Genomic DNA, 21932 nt, shown 5'->3' on the forward strand with positions numbered 1-21932 from the left:
CACAGCTAATTGGCTCATGGGTGACAACTATCCAAAGCTGGGTTAGTTATAGCTTGACTCTCATTGGTATTGTTGTTTGGTTCATTGACCATCAGTAATCTTATCCAGAAACTTGTGAGTGGAGAGCAGAGACTGAGTTTGTTACCTGTAGGCAGTTAAACTCAAAGAAAATGCTGACTCCAGTCCTGAGGTTTCATTTGGAGGCAGCCATTATGAGCCATGTATAAACGAATACATAAGCAAAGAAGCCAGTTTGTTGAGAAATTTGGATGAAGCAGTTACGGAATAAGAGCGAGAAGGGGAGAGCAGAAGGAGAGGGGGAAAAAATACCTGATTGTTACTTTTTCCCACTAAGCCCAGCTATTCCACCATCAATTGACTTCTATAAGATTCTCCTGCATCCTCCCCATAGCTACGCAGTTAACCTGCTTGTGGAGATTGTCATGGGAGAAGGCAGTGGCACCCCACTCCAGTACTCTTGCCTGGAGGAGTCTAGTGGGCTGCAGTCCATGGGGTCACTGAGAGTCAGCCACGACTGAGCGACTTCACTTTCACTTTTCACTTTCATGCATTGGAGAAGGAAATGGCAACCCACTCCAGTGTTCTTGCCTGGAGAATCCCAGGGACAAGGGAGCCTGGTGGGCTGCCGTCTGTGGGGTCGCACAGAGTCGGACACAACTGAAGCGACTTAGCAGCAGCAGCAGCAGCAGAGATTGTTGTTCCTATCAACACAATGACTGAGACATTCTTATAATCCACTTTCCCCCAAAGGATACCTAATTGTGGATTTGTTTTAAATGATTTTGTTTGGAACGTTCTTTTGATCTACAGGCTTGGTTCCCTAGCTCCTGGAAATTTGCTTACATTATTGCTTCTATCTCAAATATTCTGGTCTCTTTTTAAAAACATCTACTCTCATTCTTAGGCTGGAACACTGTCACATCTGTCATTATGTCTCCTTTTCAACTTGACTCTGCATTCTGTGATATTATTTTAATTTTCTTCGTTTACTACATTATATTATTTTTTGAGATGTTCTTTCTGAAACAATTTCCTCCCCCTAGTTCTACTAACTTTCAGGGCTTCTTTTGCCTTTTCTTTGTTTTCTATTCTAGAACGATAGCTATAGAGAATGAAGATTGCTCTTGGCTACATTTACTGTCCACTTGAATGCTGGTTATGGTATATCCTGAGATTTATAGCTGAAGGACTGCTTAATATGTATAATAATTCTCAGCTCTGTTTCCAGGGTTAGGGAGGTACCTATTCATTTATTAGTGTGTGTGTGTGTGTGTGTGTGTGTGTGTGTGTGTGTGTGTGTGTGTGTGTGTGTATTTGGCTGCGCTGGTCTTAGTTGCAGCATGTGGGATCTAGTTCCCTGACCAGGGATTGAGCCCTGCTTTGGGAGCATGGTGTCTTAGCCCCTGGACCACCAGAGAAGTCCCTATATATAATATATTTTTGTGGTTGAGGTAAAATTCACCTAGCATAAAAATTTTAATTACGCTTCAGGAATCCATGTGTCCTCCTTGTACAGGTACTATGCTAATTGTCTCTGTACTGTCAGTTTTGAAGTGAGCACAGTACATACTTGTGATCCTGATGAGCTGAGGTGAAGTTATCTCTTGCTTTACTGCCCCATCTTCTGAAAAACTAACACATGGAAGACCGTGCGCTGTGGCACCTCCCTTGCCTTCACTCTGATCTGCAGGAGAACCACATCCACTCCCCTCTTCCTGCCCCACTATTTCTGGGAATTATGTCTGGTATCTGAATGGACAGAAAGATGGGAAGGCTATAAGTTAGGGAGAGAATGGGAGGGAGTGAAGAGGGAAGGGAGAATTTATGAAGACTCATCCCACCCCCCGAAGCAGAATCTACATGTGTAAGAAATGATTGTTCCAGATGCTACAGACCCTGAGTCTCTGAGTCCAGAGGCAGACAGAATGAGTTCCAGCTCTTCTCTCCTGGGAGGTCTAGGTGTCTCTCTTTCCATAGCACACATGAGCAGCTGACTGTTTTTCTTTATTTGGTTCTGTATGACTTAGTTAAATTCCTCCCAGGTTCTGGCATTTTGACTGTTGTCTGTCTTTGTTTTTCTTTTCCTTTCCTTTCTTTTCGCTTCTTGTCTCTCTTTTTCTTTCTTTTTATCTTTCAGTTTTCTTTCTTCTAAAGGCAGTTTGGGAGGGGATATGGCTTGACTTTCTTTGGTATTGTTATTTGGCTCATTCACTAAAAATTATTTAATCAGCATTAGATATGCCAGATACTTGCTGGATTGTGGAGACACCAGTTCAGTTCAGTTCAGTCACTCAGTCGTATCCGACTTTTTGCGACCCCATGGACTGCAGCATGCCAGGCTTCCTTGTCCATCACAACTCCCAGAGCCTGCTCAAACTCATGTCCTTCAAATCGGTGATGCCATCCAACCATCTCATCCTCTGTAATCCCCTTCTCCTCCTGCCTTTAATCTTGCCCAGCATCAGGGTCTTTTCCAATGAGTCAGTTCTTCACATCAGGTGGCCAAAGTACTGGAGTTTCAGCTTCAACATCAGTCCTCCCAATGAACATTCAGGACTGGGATTTCCTTTAGGATTGACTGGTTTGATATAAAGATAAGTAATTTTTGCCTGCAAGATCAGAGTCTTATGGGAAAATTTATATATAAACAGATGCTTATAAAAACAAATAGAAATTAGCATTAAGTATGTAAGCAAGATGGGTTTCCCTGGTGGCTTAGATGGTAAAAAATCCACCTGCAATGTAGATCTGAGTTTGATCCCTGGGTCGGGAAGATCCCCTGGAGAAAGGAATGGCTACCCACTCCAGTATTCTTGCCTAGAGAATTCTATGGACAGAGGAGCCTGGTGGGCTACAGTCCATGGGACTGTGAAGAGTCAGATATAGCTGAGCAACTAACACTTTCACGTTCTCATATAAGCAAGATATTCAAGATACAGAGTCTGTAGGGCCTGCATAGCCTAAAATATTTGCTATTTGGACCTTTACAGATAAAATTTCTGGACTCCTGGCCTAGTGTCCAAGGAACTAAAAAGAGTTCAGAATTTCCAGGACAAGCCTGTGAGCTTGGGCTGGAGAGTGAGGCAGGGGCCTGATGACTGAGGTCATGCTTGTCGGGTAAGGAACCACCGAGTGACTCAAAGCAGCCTCTTCAGGTAAGGAACCAGAGCATGAGACTAGTTCCTTGGTGTCTACTCATCATTCTGAGGAAACTTCCAGCATTAAGTACAAGCCAGATAATTCAGTCATGTGACTGTAATCCACAAGGAGCACTGCTGTCTGAGACACAGAAAGGGATCTTGGGGTTAGTAAGTGTCTTCTCTGTAGCTCCCTTCCTTACTGACTCTTGCAACTCCTGCCAGGCCAGGCCAGGCTGGGTGCCCTGTTCCATCGTGTGTAGTTCCCAGGGGTGCAAGCCTGCTGCTTCCCCTTGGAACCCAAGGCCGTGAGCCTCTCTCAGCAGAAGGAGCTTTAGAGGGTAAGAAAGTGCCCTTGTCATTCTTCCCCAACTAGGGGGGAGAGGCCCAGCCTTCACAGTCTCTGCAGAAGACAGAAGGGCTGGTGGTCAGAATTTGGATAAAAATGCCTCATAGGCCAGGAGAGCCTGAGTGTACTGGGTGAAGTTCAAGGTGAGCTGGGGCTGATGGGCAAAAGATGGAAAGTCTTTCCCCACATCCTGCTCCTTAACTTTGCTCCTTAGAAACCTGTGACCCTGAGAGGTGACTGATCTGTAGGAGTTGGATGCTGGGACAGCAGAGCCCATGGCTGACATTGGCGGGTCAGGAGCATAGTTGGAAAGAGAACCAGGGCTCAGAGGGCCCCATCCAGCCACCGAGGGTCTGTGCTCTCACCAACCCATTCCAGTCCATTCACCCTTCTTCTACATTAAGCAGAAAATATGATCCGTGATGGCGTGTGTTAAAAGGCTTGAGGAAAGGATGAGGCCCAGTGAAATCGGAGCCAAGGGATCATTCCCTTCCCACTGCGGCTGATGAGCAGATGAGGAGGAACAAAGTCTCCTTGTGGAATGAATCATCTCCTGGGTTGAGTTAATAAAATGGCACCGTGGGAGGAAGGCCCACTGACTCCCTGCCAGGACCAGAAGCTCAGCTGGAGTTTCTGAGTCTGAGAAACCCCAGGGATAAGACTTTGGTTATTGTGGGTGGATATCCCACCTCCACAGAGAGATGCGCTAACCTCTCTCCAGAGAGTGTGTGAACAATTGCAAACGGAATAGGAAAAGTAAATGGTGGGGCTTGGTGAATGCTCCACTTACTGTGAAACCCTGAGAGTGTTGATGGGAGCTATCTGCCTGGTTATAAAGTTTATTATAAAAATGATCTCATAACTGAGAAATCTCAAAGTTGTAATAATAATTAACTCTTTATCCCAAATGACTGGCATATTTGTTTTTTTTTAACTTTTTATTTTATATTGGAGTATAGTCAATTAATAATGTTGTGATGCTTTCAGGAGACAGCAGAGCGACTCAGCCACTCATATACACGTATCCATTCTCCCCCAAACTCCCCTTTTATCCAGGCTTCCACATAACATTGAGCAGAGTTCCCTGTACAGTACAGGTCCTTGTTATCCATTTTAAATTTAGCAGGTTTTACATGTACATCCCAAACTCCATAACTATCCTTTCTCCCCATCCCTCCCCTATCCTGGCAACCATAAGTTCATTCTCTAAGTCTGTGAGTCTCAAGTGACTGAGAGGAGACTGAAAAGGCATTCACTGTCTTGATAAATTTAATCTGAGTTAAAAATTAAGCCCAGAAGAGCTTTCAGCAACAATGGAAATGATGTCTCTAAATTGTATTTAGTATTGAGGATACTACTTTGGGTTAAATGCCAATTAGGCTACTGTCCAAGTGATACACGAACTATTCAGGTGATCTAGACATGGCTTTGGTTTCTTGTCAAGTCATAGAAAATCTATGATGCAGTTCTTCTTGCCTTAATAAAATGGGAGAGGATCAATGGGTTAGTGTTGAAGCTATAACAATAACTTGCATTAATGTTGTTGCAGTGTTGATTTTTCTTCCCCAAAGAGTTGGATCAAATAGTTTCTGCCTGTATGGTTTTCATTATTTAAGGCTAAATTGAGAATAAGGTCACTTTTGAACAGTAAGACCAGATCTGAGAAAAACAAAATATCCTTAGCTATTTAAATCATTGTCATCACCCTGTGAAGGTGGCAAGGTCCCCACAGACCCAGTCTCCTGCCTGCCCTGCAGATAATGAGATGTGGTACATATTGTCTTCAGGGGCTCCCCTGGTGGTCCAGAGGTAAAGAATCCGCCTGCAATGAAGGAGACGCAGGTTTGATCCCTGGGTCAGGAATATCCCCTGAAGAAGGGAATGGCAACCCACTCCAGTATTCTTGCCTGGGAAATCGCATAGACAGAGGAGCCTGGTGGGCTATAGCCCATGGGGTCACAAGAATGGGACAGGATTGAGTGACTAAACAACAACAACAATATCATCCTTTCACCTCTGTGTACAGGGTGGTAAGGAAAGTAAATTAAATACAAATTAAAAGTGTCTAGGGACTTCCCTGGTGGCTCAGATGGTAAAGACTCTGCCTGTAATGTGGGAGACCTGGGTTCAATCATTGGTTTGGGAAGAGCATGGCCACCCACTCCAGTAATTCTTGCCTGTAGAATCCCCATGGATAGAGGAGCCTGGTGGGCTACAGTCCATGGGGTCGCAAAGAGTCGGACATGACTGAGTGACTAAGCTCACACTTGTAGTCCAGGGGCTAAGACTTTGTGTGCCCAATGCAGGGGGCTCAAGCAGGGGCCCCTGGTCATGGAACCAGATCCCACATGCCACAACTGAAAGTCCTACATGCTGCAATTTAAAAAAAGTTTCCACATGTTAACAGCTAAAAGATCCTGCAAAGACCCAGGACAGTCAAAAAAAGAAAAGTGCTTAGTACAACACATGAGGAGACGTAATACATTGCATGACCTCATGTATGCATGTTCTTTTAGTTTAAAAATGGATCATTCACCTATTATGCTCCAGACATACAGTGTGTTCACCACTGGGTAGGGGATGAAATAGGGAATAAACCTAAGTTTCTGTCCTCCTGAAACTTACATGGAAGGACATGAACAAAGAGTTCATGTAAGATGAAATCTCACCAAGGCCAGCGTGGCCTGGTGGGGATGGCCTTGGTGGGAAATTAAGAAGCTTATGCTTTACATTTCCCCTAAAGTCAGGGACAAGACAAGGATGCCCATTCTCACCGCTACTATTCAACGTAGTTTTGGAAGTTTTAGCCACAGCAATCAGAGAAGAAAAAGAAATAAAAGGAATCCAACTGGAAAAGAAGAAGTAAAACTCTCACTGTTTGCAGACGACATGATCCTCTACATAGAAAACCCTAAAGACTCCACCAGAAAATTACTAGAGCTAATCAATGAATATAGTAAAGTTGCAGGATATAAAATTAACACAAAGAAATCCCTTGTATTCCTGTACACTAACAATGAGAAAACAGAAAGAGAAATTAAGGAAACAATTCCATTCACCATTGCAACGAAAAGAATAAAATACTTAGGAATAAATCTACCTAAAGAAACAAAATACCTATATATAGAAAACTATAAAACACTGAGGAAATAAATCAAAGAGGACACAAATAGATGGAGAAATATACCATGTTCATGGATCAGAAGAATCAACATAGTGAAAATGAGTATACTACCCAAAGCAATCTATAGATTCAATGCAATCCCTATCAAGCTACCATCAGTATTTTTCAGAAAACTGGAACAAATAATTTCACAATTTGTATGGCAATACAAAAAACCTTGAATAGCCAAAGCAATCTTGAGAAAGAAGAATAGAACTGGAGGAATCAACCTGCCTGACTTTAGGCTCTACTACAAAGCCACAGTCATCGAGACAGTATGGTACTGGCACAAAGACAGAAACATAGATTAATGGAACAAAATAGAAAGCCCGGAGATAAATCCATGCACCTATGGACACCTTATCTTTGACAAAGGAGGCAAGAATATACAATGGAGAAAAGACAATCTCTTTAACAAGTGGTGCTGGGAAAACTGGTCAACCACTTGTAAAAGAATGAAACTCAGCCATTAAAAAAAATACATTTGAATCGGTTCTACTGAGATGGATGAAACTGGAGCCCATTATACAGAGTGAAGTAAGCCAGAAAGAAAAACAACAATACAGTATACTAATGCATATATATGGAATTTGAAAGATGGTAACGATAACCCTATATGCGAGACAGAATAAGAGACACAGATGCATGGAACAATTTTATGGACTCTGAGGGAGAAGGTGAGGGTGGGACGTTCTGGGAGAATGGCATTGAGACATGTGTATTGTCATATGTGAAACAGAGCACCATTCCATGTTCGATGCATGTGACAAGGGCTCAGGGCCGGGGCAATGGGATGATCCAGAAGGATGGGATGGGGAGGGAGGTGGGTGGGGGGTCCGAGAAGGGAACACATGTAAACCCATGGCTGATTCATGTCAATGTATGGCAAAAACTATTACAATATTGTAAAGTAATTAGCGCCCAACTAAAATAAATAAATTTATAAAAAAAAAAAAAAAAAAGAATGAAACTAGAACACTTTCTAACACCATACACAAAAATAAACTCAAAATGGATTAAAGATCTAAATGTAAAACCAGAAACTATAAAAATCCTAGAGAAAAACATAGGCAAAACACTCTCTGACGTAAATCATAGCAGGATCCTCTATGACCCACCTCCCAGAGTAATGGAAATAAAAGCAAAAATAAACACATGGGACCTAATTAAACTTACAAGCTTTTGCACAACGAAGGAAACTGAAACAAGGTGAAAAGACAGCTTTCAGAATGGGAGAAAATAATAGCAAATGAAGCAACTGACAAAGAATTAATCTCAAAAATATACAAGCAACTCCTGCAGCTCAATTCCAGAAAAATAAGCGACCCAATCAAAAAATGGGCCAAAGAACTAAACAGACATTTCTCCAAAGAAGACATACAGATGGCTAACAAACACATGAAAAGATGCTCAACCTCACTCATTATCAGAGTAATGCAAATCAAAATCACAATGAGGTACCAATTCACGCCGGTCAGAACGGCTGCTCTCAAAAAGTCTACAAACAATAAATGCTGGAGAGGGTGTGCAGAAAAAGGAACCCTCTTACACTGTTGGTGTGAATGCAAACTAGTATAGCCACTATGGAGAACAGGGTGGAGATTCCTCAAAAAACTGGGAATAGAACTGCCATACGACCCAGCAATCCCACTGCTGGGCCTATACACCGAGGAAACGAGAATTGAAAGAGACTTGTGTACCCCAATGTTCATCGCAGCACTGTTTACAATAGCCAGGACATGGAAACAACCTAGATGTCCATCAGCAGATGAATGGATAAGGAAGCTGTGGTACATATACACAATGGAATATTACTCAGCCATTAAAAAGAATGCATTTGAATCAGTTCTAATGAGGTGGATGAAACTGGAGCCTATTATACAGAGCGAAGTAAGTCAGAAAAAAAACACCAATACAGTGTATTAATGCATATATTTGGAATTTAGAAAGATGGTAACAATGACCCTATGTGTGAGACAGCAAAAGAGACACAGATGTAAAGTACAGACTTTTGGACTCTGTGAGAGAAGGCAAGGGTAGGATGATTTGAGAGACTAGCATTGAAACATATATATTATCATATGTGAAATAGATCACCGGTCCAGGTTCGAGGCATGAGACAGGGTGCTGAGAGCTGATGTACTGGGATGACCCTGAGGGATAGGATGGGGAGGGAGGTCGGAGGGAGGGTCAGGATGGGGAACACATGTACACCCATGGCTGATTCATGTAAATGTGTGGCACTTTTATTTGTCTGTCCACTGACCGAGGTCATCCAGCACTCCTCTGCTTGGCACTCTGACTCCAGTAGCCCAGGTTCTCTCTCTGATACAAAAAGCCCTTGTAGACAGTGAGTGCTATGCTTAGCCACTCAGTCGTGTCCGACTCTTTGCAACCCCATGGACTGTAGCCTGCTAGGCTCCTCTGTCCATGGAATTCTCCAGGCCAGAATACTGGAGTGGGTAGCTATTCCTTTCTCCAGGGGATCTTCCCAACCCAGGGATTGAACCCAGGTCTCTGGCATTGCAGGCAGATTCTTTACTGTCTGAGCCACCAGGGAAGCCCAGACAGTAAGTAAGTCCACTGCAAATTTAAAATCCTGCATGATAAGTAAAAAAGATTTTTCTTGGATGGCAGTACGATGAAAGAGGTATGTGACCAGCAGGTCTTGAGCCAATGAAGGTATCCAAATTACATGACAATGTTTCTCCTCCCTCCTGACTGCTTCTTTACTGGCCCAACTGACCCCAGAACATAGGGTAATATGTTTAGCACATTGCCCACAGTCCAAGGGCCAACCCATTGGCTGAACAGATGAATGAATGCATTCAGCCACTGTCTTAGCTTGGGCTGCTAAAACAAATGATCACAGACTGAGTGGATTAAACAGTAAATTTGGAACTTGCCTGGTGATCCAGTGGTAAAGACTTTGCCTTCCGATGCAGGGGGTATGGATTCAATCCCTGGTTGGGAAGCTAAGATCCCACATGCTTCAAGACCAAAAAGCCCAAACACAAAACAGAAGCAATATTGGAACAAATTCACTAGAGACTTTAAAAATGGTCCACAACAAAAAGTCCAACCCCACCCCCCACCCCCCAGCAAACTTATTTCTCACAGTTATGGAGGCCGAAGTTCAAGGTGCTGGCAGGTCTGGTGAGGTCCTGCTACATGGTTTATAGTTCGCTGATTTCTTGCTGTATCCTGACACAGTTAGGGGTGGGGAGAGAGAAAAAAAGCTTTTTCTGGTTTTTTTTTTTTTGGAAGAAAAGCTATGATAAATCTAGATAGCATATTGAAAAGCAGAGATATTACTTTGCCAACAAAGGTCTGTATAGTCAAAGCTATGGTTTTTCCAGTAGTCATGTATGGATGTGAGAGTTGGACCATAAAGAAGGCTGAGCGCTGAAGAATTGATGCTTTTGAACTGTGGTGTTGGAGAAGACTCTTGAGAGTCCTTTGGGCTGCAAGGAGATCAAACCAGTCAATCCTAAAGGAAATCAGTCCTGAATATTCATTGGAAGAACTGATGCTGAAGCTGAAACTCCGATACTTTGGCCACCAGATGCAAACAGCTAACTCATTAGAAAAGACCCTGATAACTGGGAAAGATTGAAGGCAGGAAGAGAAGGGGACGACAGAGGATGAGATGGCTGGATGGCATCACTGACTCAATGGACATGAGTTTGAGTAAGCTCTGGGAGATGGTGAAGGACAGGGAAGCATGGCGTGCTGCCGTTCATGGGGTCACAAAGAATCGGACACGACTGAGCAACTGAACAACAACAACAATCATATCATGAGGGCCCCATTCCCATATCCTATTTATCTTCCAGAGACCCCATTCCCTAACACATTTGCATTGAGGGGTTAGGATTTCAGCATTATAAGTTTTTGGAGACACAAACATTCAGTTCATAACAGGTTCAGCCTCTTTCTGGGATTCCTCTTTCCTTTTCTCACATTTCTCCATGAACTGTTCATTAGTCATAACTATTGGGCTTGTAATTATCACCTTGTGAAACTTTGAGGTAATTTCATGTTAAATTTTGGTATAATTTAAATATAAGTATCTACATGTATATTTAAAACTAAATGGAGTTCAAATCTCTACCCAAACAAGGCAAGCATATTGCAATTATCTCTAAAGAAAAATTAAAAGACACCTTTGGATTCCTCATATATGAATCCAAAGTGAAAGTGAAAGTTGCTCAGTCTTGTTCGACTCTTTGAGACCCCATGGACTATACAGTCTATGGAATTCTCCAGTCCAGAATACTGGAGTGGGTAGCCTATCCCTTTTCCAGTGGATCTTCCCGACCCAGGAATCGAACCATGGTCTCCTGCATTGCAGGTGGATTCTTTACCAACTGAGCTATCAGGGAAACCCCTGTGAATCCAAAGGTGTCTTTTAAATATGAATCCAAAGGTGTGTTTTAATTAATTCTTTAGGGGATTATTTCAACCTATTTGCAGGGCAGGAATAGAGATGCAGACAGAATGGATGTGTGGACACAGTGGACAAGAGGGACAGGGATGAATTGGGAGAGTCAGGTTGACATATGTACCTATGTACATGAACATGTGTAAAATAGGTAGCTAGTGTAGAGAAGCTGCTGGATAGCACAGGGAGCTTAGCCCAGAGCTCTGGGATGACCTAGAGAGGTAGGAAGGAGATCCAAGAGGGAGGGGATATGTGTATACATATAGCTGACTCACGTTGTTGTACAGCAGAAACTAACACAATATTGTAAAGCAACTATATGCTTAGTCGTTTAGTCATGTCCAACTCTTTGTGACCCTACAGACTGTAGCCCGCCAGGCTCCTCTGTCCATGGGGATTCTCCAGGCAAGAATACTGGAGTGGGTTGCTATGCCCTCCTCCAGGGTATCTTCCCAACCCAGGAATTGAACCCAGGTCTCTAGTATTGCAGGTGGATTCTTTACCATCTGAACCACCAGGGAAGCCCCCTATACCCTAATTTGAAAAAAGACACCTTTGGAACATTTGTGGAAACTTGAATATGTAGATATGATTAGATAATAAAAAATTATCAATAATTTTCTTAGGAGTAATAATATTGTGATTATGTAAAAAGTGTCTTTATTTTTAGGAGTTGCATGATAATATATTTAGTGGTAAAATGTCATGATATCTGTAACTTACTTTCAAATGACTTGCAGTATTATCTATGTAGATAAAACAAAAATGGCAAAATGTTAAAATTTTTGGACTCGAGATGACAGTTCTATTCTCCTCTATGTTGGAGGATTTTCATAAAAAGCATTGGAAAAAGTGACAGAGTAGATGTGTATGATCTTGGGGATAATTGTGACCCCAAGTGTTGTCTGTTTCAGGCTTGCCTCCCACTAAAACTGCACTTGAACCATAAGTGTTGGAGACTAATCTTCCCTCCAAGAAAGCGTTCCTCCGCTTTCTTTGGCAGCCTACCCTGTGTTTTCAAAATCTTTGCTGTCGAGAAGTTCTTCCTTATGTCTGTCTCAAATGGTCTTCATGAAATCAATGACACTCTTGGCTATTTTGGTCTCTTCCGATTTCAAAACTTAGCTGGAGATTTGGAGCAGGTACTAGATTTCTACTTTTCTTTAGGATTCAGATTCCCAGAGACATTTTGGAATGGCTGGCGAGACAAGTGTCTTCCCAGCGTGTTCTGATATCTACCTGGAAACTCTGAAGGGAAATGGGATGCAGGGTCCGGATGTGGAGTCAGCCATGCCATCCTGTCCTCTCGCTTCATTCACTGCTAGAACGGATGTCTTCCTTTCCTGATTGCCTGCGTGAAACAGTACCCCACCACTCTATCCTTGTTCCCTTGATTTTCTTTTTTAAGGAGCACTGATCACTGCCTGACATTATATCACACATTGTTATTTATTTATGGCTCTTCTCTAGGAGAAAGCGTGCTCTGAGAGAGTGGAGTCTGGTCCACACCAGCAGTACTCCAACTTGATGTGCGTCAGAATCTCCTGGAGGGCTTGTTAAAACACGGAGTTCTGGCGCCACCCCCAGAGCTTGTAGTTCAATAGATCTGAGATGGAGCCTCAGTAAATTTGAATTTCTAACAAGATCCCATGTGATCCTGATGCTCCTGGCTCTGGTACCCCATCTTGGGAACCCAGGGTCTGTTTTTCGCCAACATGTCCCAGCATGTGGAATAGTGAATACTCCATGAGTACTTGTTGGATAGATGAATGAATGAATGAATGAATGAGTGAATGAGGGTAAGAGCTGGTTGGCAGATAGGATCACTGAGCTGTGGAAATGGGAGAACTTTGAAAACCAAGTAACTAGCCACTGAGGAAACCAGAATGGTTCCCACACTGAAGGCCTTTGACTTGTGGCCTGTGTCCAGATGTGGTTTGCTAAGAAGAGAACTTGTGCACACAAAATCATTGCTTTAAATCATTCTTCCAACACTTGCCAGTGAATTTATGGATGTTTAGGGACATTTTAAACTTTTGAGGATGATGTCATAGAGGGTAAATTCTGTCTAATTCCCTTTAGTACCTTTATCAGAGATGACAGTAAGAGACAACCTAGTGGTTTTTATTGGAACAATCCAGTGGTCTGAATTTGCAGGACCTTTCTTCTGTTTTGGCTCTAGTGTCTTCCTAGCCTGCTTTTCCTTTGTGAGGGATGTTTCCTCCTAGTCAGTTGCATTCTACATGAAAGACCATTATAAGAGATACCTCATTGAATTTGTACGCTTTGGGCTACCTGGGTGGCCACAAACAGGACATTTGAATTTGATCTCTACAATCTCAGAGAACCAATCAGTGCCCCAAAGACTTTTCCACAAGCTCTATTGGATTGTTATTTTTCTGCTGTTAGAAACAAACACGCTGTCAGCCATGTGGAGAACTGGGTTAGTGAACAAAGTGCTGGAGAATAAGAAGAGAACAGTCTTGGACTTCCTTGGTGGTCCAGTGGTTGGGAGTCTGCCTGTCAATGCAGGAGACATGGGTTCAATCCCTGGTCCAGGAGAATCCCATATGCTGCGGAGCAGCTAGGCCTGTGTGTAACAAGTACTGAAGCCTGTGGGCCTCGAGTCTGTGCTCCACAACAAAAGATGCCACCGTAGTGAGAAGCCCCTGCACTGAAACCCGAGAGTAGTCCCCACTCGCCACAACTAGAGAAAGCCTGTGCTCAGCAACAAAGACCCAGCATAGCAGCCCCCCACCAAAAAAAAAAAAGAACAGAACAGTCTTGAAAGTGAAAGTCACTCAGTCACATCCGACTCTTTGTGACCCCACGGACTATACAGTCCATGGAATTCTCTGGGCCAGAATACCGGAGTGGGTAGCCTTTCCCTTCTCCAGGGGATCTTTCCAAGCCAGGGATCTAACCCAGGTCTCCCACATTGCGGACAGATTCTTTACCAGCTGAACCACAAGAGAAAGCTTGTGCGCAGCAACAAAGACCCAGAACAGCACCCCCTCTCCCCCCAAAAAAGAACAGAACAGTCTTAGGTATTAGTATTAGTATTAGCAGTATTTTCTATTTGCCTAAAATGGTTGTTTCCAAACCACACAAATGATCTCATCTTCTTGAAGTTATTCTGTGGAGGACAGGTTGGTGTTTAAGGAAATTTGGGCCAGTGGAGTTCTGGAAGATGTACATTTGTTGCCAAGCCTGTGAACCCATGCCCTACAGTGAAGATGAGTTCTAGCCTGAAAATGCATGTGTGTGTATACATACACACACACAAACACACACACACACACACTAACTAAATGCATGAGTCTGCACACTGGAATCCAATCTGAAGAAGCAGAACTGCCCCTCTGCGCTCCAACGGATGGGGGAGTAGGGGTCTGGTACATTTTCAAGGCTCTGTTTTGGTGTCAGATTGAGTGGAGATAGAGCATCCATTAATTTTGCAGAGCATCTGGGATCTTTAAAGCCAGAAAGAGCCACACAATTTATCAATCTTAATTTGCTCACGCGGCAGTTGGACGGAAGAGATCTCTGGGAAACGCTGACAGGACCCAGATGGTCCTCGTCCGGTTGTCAAACTCACCCGCAGAGCCCCACACCCCCGACTTCCTCCGCCCCAAAGCCGAGTTCCCTCACTTGGCCCACTGACCTAATGCCTGCATGGTGTTAAGTCCCCAAAACACACCAAGCTGGTTAGGTATCCTGTGGGCAACCCTTCTTATAACTAGGGAATTCCAAATTGTCAGCTGTCAGCCCTGGGACCAGCGTGAAACTTTCAATCTGATAAACATTTGAGTTCTTATTAGTGGATTGAGAGGGAATTGGCCAACCCCCATATACAGGATATTCTCAAATCTCAGAAATGCTCTCCCATGTCAGCTGTGTTTGAAGTCCAATGAAAGAGTATGATGATCATGTCATTATTTTAGGTTCCTTGAAGATAGGAATCAAATCTTCTATGTTTTATTTTCCTATAGTTTCTCCTATAATGCCATGCTCAATTAATATATAATATTTATAATGTAATATATATGTAATAATTATATATAATATATAATGCAATGTTCAATTAATATTGTATTTGCCTGAATGGGACCATTTGCAAAGAGTCAGACATGACTGAGCAACTTAACTGAATGGGACCATTGGATTTCCACCAACTAACCCATTTTCATATACTCATCTTCTTTTAAATTTCTTCTTTAAAATGGAGTTTTTTGTTCCATTGAGTTAAAAACAATCACATTTCTCTACACTTTAGTTTCTGATTTCCTACAGACCCTATCCTGGACCAGACTCTGGGCAAACAGAAGGAATAATGCAGGTAACATTTTTGCTTCCACACGCATTAAAATCTGGTTTGAGGCAGAGAAATAAGCAACTCTTTCAGAGTGATAAATCCTATAGAGTCAAGGGTAGGGGAGGTACTAGGTTTGAAATAGATGGGGAAAAAGTGGAAACAGTAACAGATTTTATTTTCTTGGGCTCCAAAATCACTGTGGATGGTGATTGCAGCCATGAAATTAAAAGATGCTTGCTCCTTGGAAGGAAAGATATGACAAACCTAGATAGCGTATTAAAAAGTAGAGACATCACTTTGCTGACAAAGATCCATACAATGAAAGCTATGGCTTTTCCAGTAGTCATGTACAGATGTAAGAGTTGGACCATAAAGAAGGTTGAGCACCAAGGAATTGATGCTTTTGAATTTTGGTGCTGGAGAGGACTCTTGAGAGTCCCTTGGACAGCAAGAAGATCAAACCAGTCAATCCTGAAGAAAATCAGTCCTGAATATTCATTGGAAGGACTACTGCTGAAGCTGAAGCTTCAATACTCTGGCCACCTGATGTGAAGGGTCAACTCACTGGAAAAGACCCTGACGCTGGGAAAGATTCAGGACTGGAGGAGAAGGGACAACAGAGGATGAGATGGTTGGATGGCATCACTGACTCAATGGACATAAGTTTGAACAAACTCTGGAAGATGGTGAAGGATAGGGAAGCTTGGCGTGCTGCAGTCCATGGAGCTGCAAAGAGTCAGACACAACTTACTGACTGAACAATAACAACAACAGCCCTTTTTGTATCCTAGCCCAGGGGTCAAGAAGGAGGAAGCTCTTCTGATTTGACTTCTAAACCAGAAGAAGGAGTCAGCCAGGTAAAGATGAGGGGTGAAGGACTTCCCTGGTGGCACATTGGCTGGGACTCCCCACTCCCAATACAGAGGGAGTGAGTCTGATTCCTGGTCAGGGAACTAGATCCTGCATGCCTCAACTAAAATCCAGCACAGTCAAATAAATAAATTTTAAAAAATAGATGAGGAGTGAATCTTAGCACATGATTCACAAAGGAGTGGTGCCTGATTTTTGTCATTGCCACAGTTGATTTGATGACTGGGAGAGAAGGAGTCATTTCCTTGCACTTTCCCAGTGGCACCCTTGCTCATGGAAAGAACAGGCAACTTTTCTTCTATGACATACAGGCATGAGAGTTTTGGCATTTGCACTGTTCCTTTGAATTTAGCCATTATTTCAGAAGGCCTCAGTAAAAATGTAAATACTCCCTGGGTGTGTGCTTTGTGGCTCCATGGACTGTAGCCCTCCAGTCTTCTCTCTCCATGGGATTATTCCAGCGAGAATAGTGAAGTGAGTTGCCATTTCCTATTCCGGGTATCTTCCTGAGCCGGGGATCAAACCCAGGTCTCTGGCATCTTCTGCACTGGCAGGCAGATTCTTTACTACGAGCACCACCTGGGAAGCCAGGGAGACATGATTAAAAAATCATTACCCATTAGCAACTTTAGGTGAAATAAATCTTCTCTTCATGTTTTCTCGTCAGCTCTCTGGGTTCTGTGGAAATGAGCAAGAAAACTGTCAAAATCTGAAGGCGGGGGTGGGGTTCAGAAGAAGGAAAACCGGAGATGGGAAGGTCTTGAGGTTCCCAATTGGGTTGGGGGACATTATTTCTACCTGGGGTTACTAGTCCTAATTTTACTCCACTCAGAAGGTCCCAGGACCAAGTCAGTTGGGAAAACGCATATATAAAGTAAAGTTTCTTTATAATAGGACTGTTCAGAGTCTCTGTGATGCCAAGATGCACTGTGATTCTCTGAGAGATGTTGTAACATTAAACATTTCACAACTATATTTGACCATGGAACCCCCTTGGTGAAAAATTTTCTGGGATTAGTGTTCCAGGCAACACACTTTGAGAAATTCTGGTTTGGAGGATGGAGTGAGCAGTGAAAGGAAATGCAACTCCAGGAGGGACCCCATTATATCACTGTGATGATGAAAGCATGACGTTGTAGAGCATATTGGATTGATCCCTTTTTAACCAAGGATCAGGTTTCTTTCTTGCATGAATATCTGTTTAAGCCTCACCTATGGACTATTTTAGTTCTGCAAAGAATCATCCATTCATTCACTCATTCATTCATCTATTTTTTTTTTATGAGATTAAAGTTTTACACTGTGCTCTCCAAAATGAGGCAGGCTCATATAGAGTGTCTTTGCTTGCTCGCTTGCTTCCCAGCAAAATGAGCAAATTTTGTCTATAAATGTCTCATGCAATCCATCTTGTCCACTTGACCTCTTTTATCTCATGTCACTTATCAGTTCATCTTGGAAACACACACTTTCACCAAGCTGACCATGACTATTTATATACATTTGGAAGACATTCCACTGAAAATTACTCTCCAAACGTCCTGTTCAGTAGAGTAAGGAAGTGGTAATAGGACTCTGCTGTTTCACCACTGTGTTTTCCTTATGATAGTTTCCTGCGGTGTTATCAGCCAGTTTAGGATTAAGAAAATCTCCTGCAGGCATTCCAAAACTTCCTTCCAACTCTTTCGGTTTCTTCTGGAGCAAGAACCATTTAAGCTCTTTCTTTGCTAAAAGCTGAGAAGGCAAAAACTAGGAGAGGAAAGTGGGAGAACTATTTGTTTTCTTGATTTCAACTATTTAAATGTCTACCACACACAAGTCTGCTGTTCTCTGCAAAAAGAATTTGGAAGGGGGTATGTGATGTGGCCATGTGGCCCTTGCCATCAGGAGGCTAATAAGTGAGGAAAACAAGAAACATGCATAAATTATTAACTATCAGGCAGGCAAATAAAGGCAGATAGGAGATAACAAGATGCCTCAGACTCACACTCCCAGTGGGGTGAAGGGAGAGTTTTCTGTGATGATTTCATGAGAAAGGAGGTAGCCTTGGAGACAGGCTTTGAGGGATGGTTGAGATTTCACCCTGAAGACCTTCTGGGGGTGCTGTTTTGTGGGAAGGGAAGAATGAGAGCACAGGTATGAAAATGAGGTGTGTTCAAGATGCAGTAGGCAGTGGTGCTTGGTGATGACCTAGAGTGGTGGGGTGGGGGAGGGTGTGAGGAAGGCTCAAGAGAGAGGGGAGATATATATATAGCTGATTCACTTCGTCGTACAGCAGAAACTAACACATTATAAGGCAACTATACCTCAATTAAAAAATTTTTAAAAGATGCAATAAGCAATTGTCTGGATGTTAACACTTACCTATATTGTCAAGTAGAAGTCAGGAGTCATTCTTGACTCTTGCTCTGCCTCCCATCACCTTTTACTTGATTGGTCCCAGTTGTGGATTTTACCTCCTGAGTATCTTCCAATGCCCTCACCTTCATTTCTAGCTCATCCTTTCCAGCAACCGAGCCCTGTTTGGTTTCCCCTTTGCCTTCTTGGCCGCCTCCCATCTCTCTTCACATTGCCTCCAGAACAGATTTCCTGAAGGGCAGACCTAACTCTCCCACTGAGCTATTTCAAATCCTAAAAGATGATGCTGTTAAAGTGTTGCACTCATATGCCAGCAAATTTGGAAAACTCGGCAAGCAGCAGCCACAGAGCTGGAAAAGGTCAGTTTTCATTCCAATTCCGAAGAAACACTATGCCAAAGAATGTTCAAACTACCATACAATCGTACTCATTTCACATGCTAGCGAGGTAATGCTCAAAATCCTTCAAGCTAGACTTCAGCAGAATGTGAACTGAGAACTTCTAGATGTACAAGCCGGATTCAGAAAAGGTAGAGGAGCCAGAGAGCAAATTGCCAATGTATGTTGGATCATAGAAAAAGCAAGGAAACTCCAAAAAAAAAAATCTACTTCTGCATCATTGACTATGCTAAAGCCTTTGACTATGTGAATCACAACAAACTGTGGAAAATTCTTAAAGAGATGGGAATACCAGACCATCTTACCTGTCTTCTAGGAAACATGTATGTAGAATAAGAGGCAACAGTTAGAACCAGACATGGAACAACGGACTGGAACAGTAACAACAAAATTGGGAAAGGAACACATCAAAGCTATATATTGTCACCCTGCTTATGTAACTTCTATGCAGAGTACATCATGTGAAATGCTGGGTTGGATGACCCACAAACTGGAATCAAGATTGCAGCGAGAAATATCAATAACCTCAGATATACAGATGATACCACTCTAACAGCAGTAAGTGAAGAGGAACTGAAGAGTCTCTTGATGAAGGTGAAGGAGGAGAGTAAAAACTCAGCATTCAAATTACTAAGGTCATGGCATTTGGTCCCATCACCTTATGGCAAATAGATGGGGGAAAAGTAGAAAAATGAGAGATTTTATTTTCTTGGTTTCCAAAATCACTGCAGATGGTGACTGCAGCCACAAAGTTAAAAGATGCTTGTTCCTTGGAAGAAAAGCTATAACAAACCTAGATAGGGTATTAAAAAGCAGAGACATCATTTTGCTGACAAAGGTCCATATAATGAAAGCTATGGTTTTTCCAGTAGTCACACACAGATGTGAGAGTTGGACCATAAAGAAGACTAAGCGCCAAAGAATTGATTCTTTCGAACTGTGGTGCTGGAGAAGACTCTTGAGAGTCTTTTGGACAGCAAGGAGATCAAGCTAGTCAATCCTAAAGGAAATCAACTCTGAATATTCACTGGAATGACTGATGCTGCAGCTGAAGCTCCAATACTTTGGCCACCTGATGCAAACAGCCAACTCATTGGAAAAGACCCTGGTGTTGGGAAAGATTGAAGGCAGGAGGAAAAGGGGGCAACAGAGGATGAAATGGTTGGATTGCATCACTAACTTAATGGACATGAATTTGAGCAAATTTTGGGAGATAATAGAGGACAGAGGAGCCTGGTGTGCTGCAGTCCACAGGGTGGCAAAGAGTTGGACACGACTTAGCGACTGAACAACAACAACTCTCCCACATGCCTTCCTCAGAGGCCCATGGCCATGGAGATAGAGTCCAAATTCCTGAGCATGACCTAAGCTCCATGGTCACATAAACGTGGGCTCCAATTCTTGCTCTGTCTTTACAAGTTTTGGACCAGCTGTGTTCACCTGAGATGTTCCAACCAAACCTTAGTGTTCTCATCTGGAAAGCAACCCCATTAGCAAACCGTCATTGCATTCTTGTTAGGATTGTCCTTCCTACTGTTGCCAACTTGCCTCCTGAGCCCAGCTTCCAGGCACTGCTGTTGTTCCCAACTGCAAGATGTTCTCTCTTAACCTCACCTCTGTCTTCTTTTCCTCTTTTGTGCCTCCTTCCAGCTGCCCTTCAAGACTCACCTCTAGCATCCCCTTCTCTTGGAAACCTGCCCAAATCCTCCCTGGTGCTCAGGGCCTACTGTGCATCCCTTTTCTGCGTCTTCATCCCTCCCAGCACTAACCTTCCAGGGTGTGTCCCTTCCTCTTCCCATGCCTAGCTGACTGTTTCTCAGGATAGATTTTCCAAAGTGGGATCACAGGTCAAACGATACTTGTATTTTGAATTTAGATACGAAGGGCCGGATTTAGAATTTTAGAAATTTAGAATTTTAGAATTTTGAATTTAGAATTTTAGAATTTTGAATTTAGAATTTTAGAATTTTGAATTTAGATACAAAGGGCAGGGCTCATGAAAGGAGTATCAATTTCCACTCCCATAAGGACTGGATAAAATGACCTTATTTCCCCTCAGCCTCACTAACCCTGGGTAGGACCACTCTTTTTAGTCTTTGCCAGTCTGATAGGTGAAATTTGATATATCGTCGTTTAATCGGACTTTCTTTGATCGCTAACACTTCCCGGTATCACTAACACTTCCTGGTATGTGTAGTTCTACCTTTGTAAATTATTTGTTTGCTTTTTGCTCATTTTTCAAGTGGAAAATTCCTCTTTCCCTTGTTGATTTGTAAAATGAGTTTCTATATTTACCTTTACAAAGATGTATTGCAACTATTTCCCCTCATTTATTATTTACCTATAAACTTACATTGTATGTCTTTTTTTTTATCATGAGAAAGTTTAAGACCTATCAATTTTTCCCTTTGCATTTCTCAGGTTTGTTTGTTTGTTTTGTACTTAGAAAGACATCCCTCACTGTAGGATTTTAAAAAATATTGTATCCAATTTTCTTAGAATATTTTTGTGAAATTTTTTTACAGTCAATCCTTGGCCTATTCACGATTTATTTGGATAGAGGATGTAAGATAGGGATCAATCTTTATTTTTCTGAAAAACACATAGTATGTTATTTCAACAGTGTTGGATCTTTTCTCCATGAATTACCAACTTAAGATATTTATATCATGTAACAAATTCATGTGTTTGTGTGTGTGTGTGTGTGTGTGTGTTTGCATCTAGTTCCTGGACTCTTCATTCTTATCTGTTGGTCTGTCTTTCTGTTTCTTTATGAGATTTATACTCTTTCAGTTAATGTGGCCTGATAATATATTTTGATATCTGGCAAATCGACCCTAAACCAGCTTATTTTCTGTAATTTTCCTATGGCCTTGTCAT

The 21932-nt window shown here is 42.4% G+C and overlaps 1 pseudogene; it reads right to left on the reverse strand.

Annotated features, from left to right (window-relative positions):
• Window positions 1-1492: 1492 nt before the first annotated feature.
• Window positions 1493-1592, reverse strand: LOC145533579 (U6 spliceosomal RNA; annotated as a pseudogene).
• Between the last annotated feature and the right edge of the window lie 20340 nt (window positions 1593-21932).

This window comes from Giraffa tippelskirchi, chromosome 13 (genome assembly GCF_054371585.1).
Source record: "Giraffa tippelskirchi isolate mGirTip1 chromosome 13, T2T-mGirTip1v1.2.pri, whole genome shotgun sequence".
Lineage (NCBI taxonomy): Eukaryota > Metazoa > Chordata > Mammalia > Artiodactyla > Giraffidae > Giraffa > Giraffa tippelskirchi.